This window comes from Phyllostomus discolor, chromosome 1 (genome assembly GCF_004126475.2).
Source record: "Phyllostomus discolor isolate MPI-MPIP mPhyDis1 chromosome 1, mPhyDis1.pri.v3, whole genome shotgun sequence".
NCBI lineage: Eukaryota > Metazoa > Chordata > Mammalia > Chiroptera > Phyllostomidae > Phyllostomus > Phyllostomus discolor.
Genome location: NC_040903.2, coordinates 68,535,021 through 68,549,127, shown reverse-complemented (window position 1 = coordinate 68,549,127; position 14,107 = coordinate 68,535,021).

Here is a 14,107-nt window from a genome sequence, read left to right as displayed (position 1 = left end):
GTCTTGGCACACCAAACTACTGGGAGCCACCAGGAACAGCCACGAAGGTCAGAGACACAACCAGGAGTACAAGCCAGGCTCGTAGATGGTGACACTTACCTTCTTCACCACACCAACCTGTCGGATCGGAAGAGGCAGCTGTTTTATTTAGTGCACAGAAACCAGCAGAGAGTCAAGGAAAATGAACAAAAATATGTTCTAACCAAAGTACAAGATGAAACTCCAGAAACAGATCTTAATGAAACAGATATGAGTTACCTGATCGTGAGTTCAGAATAATGGATATAAAGATGGAGAGCCTGCATGAACAAAGTAAGAATTTCAACACAGAGCTAGAAAGTGTAAAAAAGTACCAAACAGGTCACAGGGCTCGAAAATACAATAACTGAAGTAAAAAATGCAACACAGAGGTTCAACATCAGATTAGATCAATCACAGAAAAAAAATCAGTAAACTCAATAAGGTAGTAGAACCATCCAGCCAAACAAAAGACAAAAGACTGAGGACAGCTTAAGGGACATGTGAGACACCATGAAAGTTACCAAAACACACATTTAAAGGAGTTCAGAAGGGGAAGAGAGAGAAAGCTGACTCAAAGAGATGTTTGAAATCTCCTCTAACCTGGGGGAAGCTTAGATTCCCAAAAAAGATGAATGTAAAGAGACCCATAGTGAGATACATTATAATTAAATTGTCAAAATTAAAAACAAGAAGAACATGTGAAAAGCAGCAAGAGAAAACCAACTTGTTTCATACAGGGAACCACCATAAGATTATCAGTGATTGTTAGATTTTTTTAAAAGATTTTATTTAATTTTAGAAAGATGGGAAGGGAGAGAAATATTGATGTGCGAGAGATACATAGATTGGCTGTCTCTTGCACACCCCCAACTGGGGACCTGGCCCACAACTCAGGCATGTGCCCTGACTGGGAATCAAACCAGTGACCTTTTGATTTGCGGGCCAGCATTCAAGCCACTGAGCCACACCTGCTAAGGCAGATTGTTCGATTTTTTAAAAATAGAAACTTTGAAGGCCAGAAGAGACTGGGATGATGTATTTAGTGTGCTAAAAGAACAAAACTATCAATCAAAAATACTCTACTCAGCAAATATGTGCTTCAGAATTGAAGGAGAACAAGATATTAAATATAGAAAACCATAAAGATGTCACCCCCCCCCCAAAAAAAACACAGAAGAAGTAAATTCAGTAACATTGCAGGATACAAAATCAACATACGGAAATCAGTTCCACTTAAGTTATCCTTCAGAACTATAGAAGAAAGAATTTTCCAGTCAAGCAAAAGTAAACATATTTCAGCACTACTATACCAGTCTTACAAGAAATGTTAAAGAGACTTAATTTGTAAAAAAAAGTTCCCAATAAATACAAGGAAAACATATTAAAGTAGAAATCTCAATGATGAAGGTAACTATATAGATAAAATTAGAGTAATCTAATGTTGTAATGGTGGTGGGTTAATCAATTTTAAAGGTAGTATGAAGGTTAAAAGACCAAAGTAGTGAAAATAACTAACTACAATAATTTGGTAATGGACACAAAGGATAAAAAGATGTATATCGTGACATCAAAAACATAAAATGTAGGGCAGGAGAGTAAAAATTTACAGCTTCAGAGTGTGTTCAAACTTAATTTGTTAACAACTTAAAATAAACTGTTAGAGCTCTAAGAGGTTTTATGTAAACCTCATGGTAATCACAAAGCAAAATCCTATAGTGGATACACAAAAGGTAAAGAGTAATAAATCTAAGCATACCACTTCAGAAAATCATCAAACCAAAAAAGAAGAGAGTAAGACATGAAGAAAGAAACAGGAATTACAAAACAGCCAAAAAACAATGAACAAAATGTCAATTAGTCCATACCTATCAATACTGACTTTAATTATAAATGGACTAAATTCTCCAATAAAAAGACATAGGGTGGCTGAGTGGATTAGAAAACAAGATTCATTTATATCCTGCCTGTAAGAAATTCACTTCGGCTTCAAGGACACACACAGATTAGAAGTGGAGGGACAGACAAAGATGTTCCATTGAGTGGAAACCAAGACAGAGCCTGGCAGCAATACTTCTATCAGACACAACAGACTTTAAGACAAAAACTGTAGTAAGAGTCAAAGAATGTCATTATGTAATAAGAAAGGGGTCAATCCAATGATAGGATATGACATTTGTAAATATATATGTACCCTACAGAGAAGGACCTAATTCTATAAAACAAATGTTAATAGACCTAAAGGGAGAAATAGCAATACAATAATAGTAGCAGACTTTACTACCCAACTTTCATCAATGAATACATCTCCAGAGAGAAAATCAACAAGGAAACTTTGGACTTAAATAACACGAGACCAGATATACTTAACATGCATTCACCAAACATTCCATCCACAGCAGCAGAATACACACTCTTCTCAAAGGCAAAGGGAACATTCTCCAGGATGCATCATGTGCTAGGCCACAAAACAAGTCTTAGTAAATTTAAGAAGACCAATTATGTCAAGCATCTTTCTGACCACATGTTATAAACTAGAAATCAATTACAAGAAGAAAATTGGAAAATTCACAACCACATAGAGATTAAACATCTTACTGAAAAATCAATGGGTCAAGTAAGATTAAGAAAAATAAAAAAAAATCTTGAGACAAATGAAAATAGAAATGCAGCATACTAAAACTAAGGGGATTCAGCAAGAGCGGTTCTAACAGAGAAGTTCATAGTGATAAATAACCTACATTAAGAAACAAGAAAGATCTCAAACAACCTAACTTTACATTTTAAGGAACTAGAAAAAGAAGAACAAAGCCCAAATTTAGCATGAGGGAAAAAATAAAAAAGATCAAAGCTTAAATAAATAAAATAGAGATTAAGAATACACTAGAAAAGATCAATGAAACTAAGAGCTAGTTTTTTGAAAAGATGAGCAAAATAGATGTTTAGCTAGATGACGGGGTTGGGGAATGGATCAGAAATGAAAGGGGAAATTACAGTTGATACCACAGAAATACAGAGGATCATAAGAGACTACTATGAACAATTATATGCCAGCAAATTGGACAACCTAGAAGAAATAAATTCCTAGATATAAAAACTATAAAGACTGATGCATGAAGAAATAGAGAATCCGAACACACCAATTATACAAGGGGACTGAATCAAAATACCTCCCAACACACACAAGTTCAGGACCAGATGGCTTCACTGGTAAATGTCTACCAAACATTCAAAATAGAATTAATCCTATTTGTTCTCAAACTCTTTAAAAAATAAAAGAAGAGGGAACACTTTAAACTCATTTTATGAGTCCAGCATTACTCTGATAAAATCAGAAAACTGTAAGAAAATTATAAGCTAATAGTCTTCATAAAAACATGCAAAAATCTTCAATGAAATATTAAAACTGGTTATATTAAAACCAAATATTATATTAAAAACAAACTGTATTCAACAACACATTAAAAGGATTATTTACCATGATCAAGTGGAATTTGTTCCAAAGATGCAAGGATGGTTCAACATCCACAAATCAACATGATACACTGCATTAACAAAATGAAGGGAAAAAATCATATAATTGTCTCAATGGATGTAGAAAAGCATTTGATGAAACTCAGCATCTATTCGTGATAAAATTCCAAACAAGGTGGATATAGAGGGAAGTACTTCAACATAATAAAGGCCATATGTGACCAGCCCACAGCTAATACCATACTCAATGATGAAAAACCAAAAGCTTTTCCTTTAAGATGAGAAAAGAGACAAAGGTACACACTGTCACCGTTCCTGTTCAACAGAGTACTGGCAGTCCTGGCCATAGCGATTAGGCCATAAGAAGAAACCAAAGGCATCCAAATTGGTAAGAAAGATGTGAAATTTTCTCTATTTGGAGGTAACATATTATTATATACAGAAAACACTAACTAAAGACTCTCCCCCCAAAACATTAGGACAAACAAATTCAGTAAAGTTGCAGGATACAAAATCAATATGCAAAAATTGATTGTGTTTGTATTAATAATAATGAACTATCAGAAATAGAAATTAAGAAAATAATCCTATTTATTACATACAATTATAATCCTATTATGTACTATATGCATAAAATACCTAGGAATAAGTTTAACCAGGGAGGTGAAAGATCTATATGCTGAAAAATTTAAGACATTGATGAAAACAAACATAAATGGAAGGATATTTTGTGCTCATGGATTAGAAGAATTAATATTGATTTAATGTCCATACTACCCAAAACAATCTACAGATTGTTAAACAAATGAGACTATATTTCAAAGCTATAGTAATCAAAACAGTATGGTATACTGACATAAAAGCAGACACACAGATCAATGGAACAGAATAAAAAGCTGAGAGATAAACCCACACATTTAAGGTCAAATAATTTATCAGAAAGGAGCCAACAATATACAATGGAGAAAATACAGTCTTTCCAATAAATGGTGGAAAAACTGGACAACCATATGCAAAAAAAAAAAAAAAATTAACCACTATCTTACACCATACCCAAAATCAACTGAAAATGGGTTAAAGACTTGAATGGAAGATCTGAAATCATGAAACTCCTAGGAAAAAAAATATAAGGGGAGCTCCTTAACATTGGTCTTGGCAATTATTTTTTTTTAAATTTGACAGTAAAAGCAAAAGTAAACAAGTGGTACTAAGTCAAATAAAATCTTCTGTACAACCAAGGACACCATCAACAAAACGAAAAGCCTACCTATGGAATGGGAGAAAATATTTGCAAACCATAGGTCTGATTAGGTGTTAAGATCCAAAATACATAAAGAACTCATATAACTCAATAGCCAAAAAACAAAAAAACAAACAAAACCTAAACAATTCTGAATAGACTCTTTTCAAAGAAAACAGATGGCCAACAGGTATATGAAAAGATGCTCAATATCACTAATTGTCATGAAATGCAAATCAAGACCTCACACCTGTTAAAATGTCTATTCTCAAAAAGAAGGAATAATAAGTGACAACAAGAATATGAAGAAATGGGAAATTATGCACTGTTGGTAGGAAGGTAGTTTGGTGCAGTCACAATGGAAAATAGTATGCAGGTTCCTCAAAATGTTAAAAATCAAAATACCCTATGATCCAGCAATTCCACTCCTGGGTATTAGACAAAGGAAATAAAATCACTATCTCAAAAAGATAAATGCACACCCATGTTCACTGAACATTATTTACAGTAGCCATGACATAGAAACTACCTAAGTGTTCACTCACAGACGAATGGACAAAGAAGATGAACAGACCCCTGGCCAGTGGGGCTCAGTTGGAGCATTGCCCCATACCTGCAAGGCCTCTGGTTTGATTCCCAGTCAGGGCACATGCCCAGGTTGTGGGTTTGATTCCCCATTTGAGGTGTGGGAGGCAACAGATCAATGTTTCTCATATCAATGTTTTTCTCTCTGTCCTTCCTTCTCTCTTGAATGAGAATAAAATAAACCTTAAAAAAGATGAATGGATATGTGTATGTGTGTGTGTATAGAAATATATAAATAAATATAAAAATGTAATGTTGGAGTCAAGATGGCAGATTTACTCTAGGCAGCGTGTTTCTCGGCTTCTGTGAAGAGTAGGGAAACTCGAGGATCGGTGGAGAAACAGAGCAAGTGGACTAGGCTACCAAATCACTTTTGAAAGCAAGACATCAAAAATTATTGTGACCATTGAAAAACCAGATGGTAAGGAGGCTGCTTCAGGACAAAAGGGGCCCAGGGATCAGCTTGGGGACCAGGGGTGTGCAGACCCCAGGCCCGGTGCTGCCTCAGGGCTCCCAGGAGAGGGGAGTTGCTGCTCCCTCCCCCAAATATGGGGGTTGAGAAACTCCAGGGGAGAAATTGTTGCTTGAAGGCACAGATTGGCCAGTTGGACTGGGAAAAAATCGCCCAGGGACTATGAACACCCCCCCCCCCCCGCCAGAGACCTGGGAGAAGTGAGGGCCTCCAGCCAGCACAACCAGGGGTGGCCTGGAAGAGCGCCCATACCCCTAGCCTGGTGGGAGTGTGGATCGGTGGAAAACCCAGAGCCGGGAAGGACTCGGGCATTCTCAGGTCTTGGGAGCCTGCAGTTCTTATCTGGGGAAGTGCACGCCCCATTGGGAATCCTGACTCGCACGCTATGAACCCGGAAGGGTCACGGCACTTAGGGCATTCCTAGAGCCCAAATCTCAAAAGTTTGGTGGAGGGGCACACCCTTTTACGATTCCCAGCGAGGACACAGTGCATCCCAAAACATTGTGGGTGCCTCCTGAGATCATAGAGCTGGAACCCTGCAGGGACCCCAGAGTCCGGAAGAATGTGGCAGTAAGCTCCAGAGAGCGAGTGTGCTCAGGAGTGCCCAGGGTACCTGAGAGACTTGCTGAGATCTGGCTGAGAAGAGAGAGAAGCATTTCAAAGGTCCCTCAGCCAGATGAAGCCAGCAAGATCAGAAAAACTGGTCTGGCCAGTTAGAAACCAACAAGAGGTTTTCTTTATTTTGTTTGGTTTGGTTTGGTTTTTGTGGCTGTTTTTGGTTGATTGATTTTATCTTGTGTTTTAAGTGACATTTTATTTTTCAGTTCTTATTATTTTTATATCTCACAATCCCTTATGTTTCTCTTCCATTCATCCTAATATTATTCTTTCCACTCCAAATTTATCTCTCCTGCACTCCATCTTCTGCTTTTCTTTCCTTTTTTTTAATCTTGCAAGTTACTGTAAATTTGTATTTTACAAATTTTACATATTTCTTTTTCTCACTTTTCTGACATTTTTTATTTTAATAATATTTTGGTGTTCTTTTTCTTTCTGTATAATCTTCTTTGCTTGGCTGGTTATACTGTCATTTGATAGGTTCCCCCTGGTATCTCAGTCACAGTGTGTTGATAATTTACTATCCTTCATCTGTGTTCCATTAATACACCTCCCAAGGTTCTATACTCTTTATTCTTGTTATCTAGATCTCATGGATTCTGCCATAAGACTGTCACTTTACTGTTACTGTTAATAAGACCTAGTCCATACATTGTAAATACTACTCAATACCCCTACCTGATCTCAGCCCACTTTGCAATTTCCTGAACTGTACTATTGTGGGGGTTGTCTCTATTCTTTTACACACTACTCCTATATACTAATCTTTAATCCAACCCTACCTTAGAATCTGACCTCCCACAGCCTCACAGCTTTCTAGATCCAACTAACAATCCTCTCATCCCCAATAAGAGTCTTACCCTTTTTCCATCCTTTCTAAAACGTGGATAGTGGGGTGGAGGATCACGGTTAACACTATAAGGAGCCAAAGGATAACCTATCTCTTCTCTACTGGCTGCTAATATAAATATCATAGTACACTGTCTTGCTGTCTTAAACCATTTCGCCTTACTCCTCCAACTGATCACAAAAAAAGAGTAGGGGGAAGCTGTGAACACCAGGATACACGAAGGAGATTGCACCACTGAATCTCACAAGTATTCTACCACAGAAGTTCACACCATAATTACAGGGAACCAGAACAGATCAATTTAAGAAACAGAGGCTAACAAGAAGAAACCCACGAACAATGAGAAAACAAAGAAACAGCCCCCAATTGAAGGGAAATGAGGAAGCCTGAGGAAAAATGCTAAATGAAATAGAGGCAACTCAACTATCAGATAGTGAGTTCAAAACAGTGATTATCAGGAAGTTCAATGAACTCACAATAAGCTTTCAGAAATTAGAGGGAAACTACAACAATCTCACTGCAAACTATATAAACATGAAAAAGGAAATAGAAACTCTCAACAAAGGCCAAGAGGAAATGAAGAATACAATTTCTGAACCGAAGAACACAGTAGAAGGAATGAAAACCAGGATCGATGAAGCAGAAGATCGGATTAGTGAGCTAGAGGACAAAGTAGAAAGACAACATCCAGAAAGAGCAAGAAAAGGAAAAGAGGCTCAGAAAGAATGAAGAGGGATTAAGAGAAATGCAAGACAATATGAAACATAATAATATCTGTATAATAGTGATACCAGAAGGAGAAGAACAGCAAGGGATCGAAAACCTAGTTGAACAAGTAATGAAGGAGAACTTCCCTAATTTGATGAGAGAAAAAGTCACACAAATCCAGGAAACACAGAGAGTCCCAATCAAGAGGAACCCAAAGAGGCCCACCTCAAGACACATCATAATTAAAATGGCAAAATTTCAAGACAAAGAGAGAATCTTAAAGGCAGCAAGGAAGAAACAGGAAGTAACATACAAGGGAGCCCCAATAAGGCTAACAGCTGACATCTCAATGGAAACACTTCAAGCCAGAAGACAATGGCAAGAAATACTCCAGGTAATACTCCAGAGGTCTGCAACCAAGGCTACTTTATCCAGCAAGGCTCTCAATGAAGATAGAAGGCCAAATAAGAAGCTTCCCAGACAAAAGAAGTCTAAAAGAATACACCTCCACCAAGCCAGCTCTGCAAGAGATTCTAAAGGGACTGCTTTAAGAAAGGGAAGGAAAAGAGAGAGAGAGAGGAACACACGTACATAAAAGACAATGAATAAGTACCTATCAATAATAACCTTAAGCGTAAATGGATTAAATGCTCCAATCAAAAGACATAGAATAGCTGAATGGATAAGAAAAAATGACCCACATATTTGCTGTCTACAAGAGACCCACCTCAGGATAAAAGACCTACACAGGCTGAAAGTGAAGGGCTGGAAACAAATCTTCCGAGCAAATGGACAGGAAAAAAAAGCTGGGGTAGCAATACTCATATCAGACAAAATAGACTTCCAAAAAAGGTCCATAAAGAGAGACCCAGAAGGTCACTTCATAATACTCAAGGGAAGAATCCACCAAGAAGACATAAATATTGTAAATATATATGCACCCAACATAGGAGCACCCAAATACATAAAGAAAATATTCGAGGACTTCAAGAAAGATATGGAAAGCAACACAATTATAGTGGGGGATTTTAACACCCCACTATCAAAAATGGACAGATCTTCCAAACAAAATATCAACAAAGATATTGTGGCATTGAGCAATACCCATGATGAAATGGACTTTACTGATATATACAGAGCCCTCCATCTAAAAGAAGCTAAATATACATTCTTTTCAAATGTACACGGAACATTTTCAAAGATAGACCACATGATAGGACACAAAACAAGCCCCAAGAATTTCAAGAAAATTGAAATCATACCAAGCATTTTCTCAGACCACAAGGGACTGAAGCTAGAAACCAACCCCAAGGAAAAAAACCCAAAACACTCAAAATCATGGAGATTAAATAGCATGCTATTAAACAATGAATGGGTCAAGAATGACATTAGGGAAGAAATCAAAAGGTTTCTGGAAACAAATGAAAACGAACTCACAACAGCCCAAAACTTATGGGACACAGCCAAGGCAGTCCTGAGAGGGAAGTTCATAGCAATACAGGCCCACCTAAAAAGGTTAGAAACATTCCAAACAAACAACCTAACCCTACGTCTACAAGAACTCGAGAAACAATAACAAAGACAGCCCAGAGCAAGCAGAAGGAAGGAATTAACCAAGATCAGAGCAGAATTAAATGACATAGAGACTAAAAGCACAATTCTAAGGACCAATGAATCCAAGAGCTGGTTCTTTGAAAAGATAAACAAAATCGACAAGCCTTTACACAGACTCATCAAGAAAAAAAGAGAGAAGACCCAAATAAACACAATCAGAAATGAAAGAGGAGAGATTACAACAGATACCACAGAAATACAAAGGATTGTAAGAAATTACTACAAAGAACTGTATGCCAAGAAATTTGAAAACCTAGGTGAAATGGACAACTTTCTAGAAAAATATAATCTTCCAAAACTCAATGAAAAAGAAGCAGAAAGCCTGAACAGATCAATAACAACAAAAGAAATTGAAGCAGTAATCAAAAAACTCCCAACACACAAAAGCCCTGGACCAGATGGTTTCACAGGAGAATTCTACAAAGCATTTAAGGAAGAGCTAACCCCTATCCTTCACAGGCTATTCCAAAAAATCCAAAAAGATGGGAGTCTCCCAAACTCTTTTTGTGAGGCCAATATCATCCTAATTCCAAAACCAGATAAAGACACAACAAAGAAAGACAACTTCAGGCCAATATCGCTGATGAACATTGACGCTAAAATCCTCACCAAAATACTGGCAAACTGCATCCAACAATACATTAAAAAGATCATACGCCATGACCAAGTGGGATTCATTCCAGGGATGCAAGGATGGTTCAATATTTGCAAATCAGTAAATATAATACATCACATAAACAAAAGCAAAGACAAAAACCACATGATCATATCAATTGATGCAGAAAAAGCATTTGATAAGGTACAGCACCCATTCATGATAAAAACACTCGGCAAAGTGGGAATAGAGGGAGCATTCCTCAACATAATAAAGGCCATATATGGGACACCTACAGCCAACATCATAGTCAATGGGCAAAAATTAAAATCTTTTCTACTAAGATCAGGAACAAGACAAGGTTGTCCACTTTCACCACTTCTATTCAATATAGTACTGAAGTTTTAGCCACAGCAATCAGACAAGAAAAAGAAATAAAAGGCATCCAAATCGGAAAGGAGGAAACAAAACTGTCACTGTTTGCAGATGACATGATAGTGTACATAGAAAATCCTATAGACTCCACCAAAAAACTGCTTGACCTAATAAATGAATTTGGCAAAACAGCGGGATACAAAGTCAATATCCAGAAATCAAAGGTATTTCTGTACACCAACAATGAAACAGCAGAAGCAGAGATCAAAGAAAAAATCCCATTTGAAATAGCAAAAAGAAAAATAAAATACCTAGGAATAAACTTAACCAAAGAGGTAAAAGACCTGTATTCAGAAAACTACATAACACTCAGGAAAGAAATCAAGGAAGACACAAACAAATGGAAACATATACCATGTTCATGGATTGGAAGAATTAATATCATCGAAATGTCCATACTACCCAAAGCAATTTACACATTCAATGCAATTCCTATTAAAGTACCAATGGCATATTTCACAGACATAGAACAAACACTTCAAAAATTTATATGGAATCATAAATGACCCCGAATAGCTGCTGCAATTTTGAGAAAGAAGAGCAAAGTAGGAGGGACCACAATACCCGACACTAAACTATACTACAAGGCCACTGTAATCAAAACAGCCTGGTACTGGCATAAAAACAGGCACATAGACCAATGGAACAGAACAGAGAGCCCAGAAATAAACCCAAGTCTCTATGGTCAATTAATATTTGACAAAGGAGGCAGCAACATAAAATGGAGTAAAAATAGCCTTTTCAACAAATGGTGTTGGGAGAACTGGACAGCCACGTGCAAAAAATGAAACTTGAACACCAACTTACGCCATATACAAAAATAAATTCAAGGTGGATAAAACACTTAAATATAAAACGTGACACCATTAAAGTCCTAGAGGAGAATGTAGGTAAGAAAATCTCAGATATTTCACGAAGAAACTTTTTTACTGACTTGTCCCCTAGAGCAAGGGACATAAAGGAAAGAATAAACAAATGGGACCTCATCAAAATTAAAAGCTTCTGCACAGCTAAAGAAAACAGTATCAAAATTAAAAGAGAACCAACTGTATGGGAAAACATATTTGCCAATGATACCTCAGACAAGGGTTTAATCTCCAAAATATATAAAGAACTTACATGACTACACTCTAAGAAGACAAGGAATCCAGTTAAAAAGTGGGCAAAGGACTTGAACAGACACTTCTCCAAGGAGGACATACAGAAAATCCAAAGACACATGAAACAATGTTCAATATCGCTAGCTATCAGAGAGATGCAAATTAAAACCACAATGAGATACCACTTCACACCAGTCAGAATGGCCATCATAAACAAAGCAACAAACAACAAGTGTTGGAGAGGTTGTGGAGAAAAGGGGTCCCTAGTGCACTGTTGGTGGGACTGCAGACTGGTACAACCACTATGGAAAGCAGTATGAAACTTCCTCAGAAAACTAAAAATGGATCTGCCTTTTGACCCAGCAATTCCACTGCTGGGACTCTATCCTAAGAACACTGAAACACCAATCCAAAAGAACCTATGTATCCCAATGTTCATAGCAGCACAATTTACAATAGCTAGATGCTGGAAGCAACCAAGATGCCCATCAGCAAATGAGTGGATCAAAAAACTATGGTACATTTACACAGTAGAATTCTATTCAGCAGAAAGAAAGAAGGAGCTCCTACCCTTTGCAACAGCGTGGATGGAGCTGGAAAACATTATGCTAAGCGAAACAAGCCAGGCAGTGAAAGACAAATACCATATGATCTCACCCTTAACAGGAACCTAAACAACAAAACAAAAAAACAAGCAAAATATAACCAAGGACACTGAAATAGAGGACAGGCTGACAGTGACCACAGGGGAGAGTAGAGGGAATTTCAGGGGACATTGGGAAGGGTTCAGGGGAAGAAACTTAAAGGACACATGATCAAAAACTAGGGGGAGGGTGGTAATGGGAGAGAAGTGGGGAGGGGTGGGAGGGGGGCTGGACTGGGAGTAAAAAGGAGAAAACTGTATTTGAACAATGATTAAAATAAAATTTAAAAAAAGAATGAAAATATGAATAAAAAATGTAATGTCATTCAACCATAAAAAAGAAGTAACTCCTGCCACTTGGGACAACATGGATTAACACTGAGGCCATTATGCTAAATGAAATAATTCAGATAGAGAAAGAGATACTGTATGATATTATTTACATGTGGCATCTAAAAATGTCAAGCTTACAGAAACAGAGTCTAGGATGGTGGTTGTCGGGGGCTGGAGAGTGGACAGATAGGGAGATGCTGGTCAAAGCTTACAAACTTCCAGTTACAAGATGAATGAGCTTTGGGGGTCTGATGTGCAGCGTGGTGATTGTAGTTAATAACATTATATTATATATGTGAAAGCAGTTATGAGAGTAAATCTTCATGTCCTCACCACAAAAAGTAATGGTATTCATGTGAGCTGATGGAAGTGTTAGCCACACTATAGTGATAATTGCTTTGTAACATGTAAGTGTATGAAATCAACACATTGTACATCTTATATAATATTATATGTCCATTACATCTCAATAAAACTGTGAAAAAATAAAAAAAGGCATGGAGTGTCACCATCCTTGACAGTGGAGGTGGGCTTCCTCTGCAGGTCGGAGATGAACGTGGAGGATACTGCCACTGAAATGCGTTCCTGACTTCACCGTGGGAGGCAGACCTGAGGTCCAAAGATCAACACAGCAGTGCTCACCTTCCAGGGATCAAGTGCGTCTTTAATTAACAGAAAATATGCCCAAGGAGGCCATCCAAATGATGGATCAAAAGTGATGGACTTCCTATACATGTATACATATATACATACAAGTGTATATACTCATATATACAGGGTCTGGCACAAATAACGCCACTTTTTATTACAAAATCTTTTATTGCAAAATCATAAGTATGTAATTCTGTAATATAACACTATTACACTCAAGCACACCATGTCATTTTAGGTTAAATGTTCAAATTAACACTTTAAATTATTATATCCATATTATTACCCTACCAACTATATGCAAACAGGTATTAATTCTGCTGGAATGTATATATTTATATGTAAGAATATAAATATATAACTATCTATATAGCTTTATATTTAAATAAATATAGATAGCTATATATTTACTTATAAATATAAACTTATAAATATAAACTTATAAACTTATATAAATTTATAATATATAAATTTATTATTTATATGTATAGATACATAAATAATATATATTTATGAATATATATTACATACAAATATATATTTATAAATAACATACATTTATATATAAATACACACACACGAGGTCTGCCTGGAAAAAGTATAGCCATTGTTAATATAACAAGAATGGATTGCACAGCATTAATATAGTCTGGTAGCCAAGGACAGCAGATTATAATGCATGAACAATGACAACTTCACTGTACTAGTCAGTGGGCTTGGTAGACGCCATTGTGTATGCATGTGTACTGTGTGGTTATTGTATTCAAAATG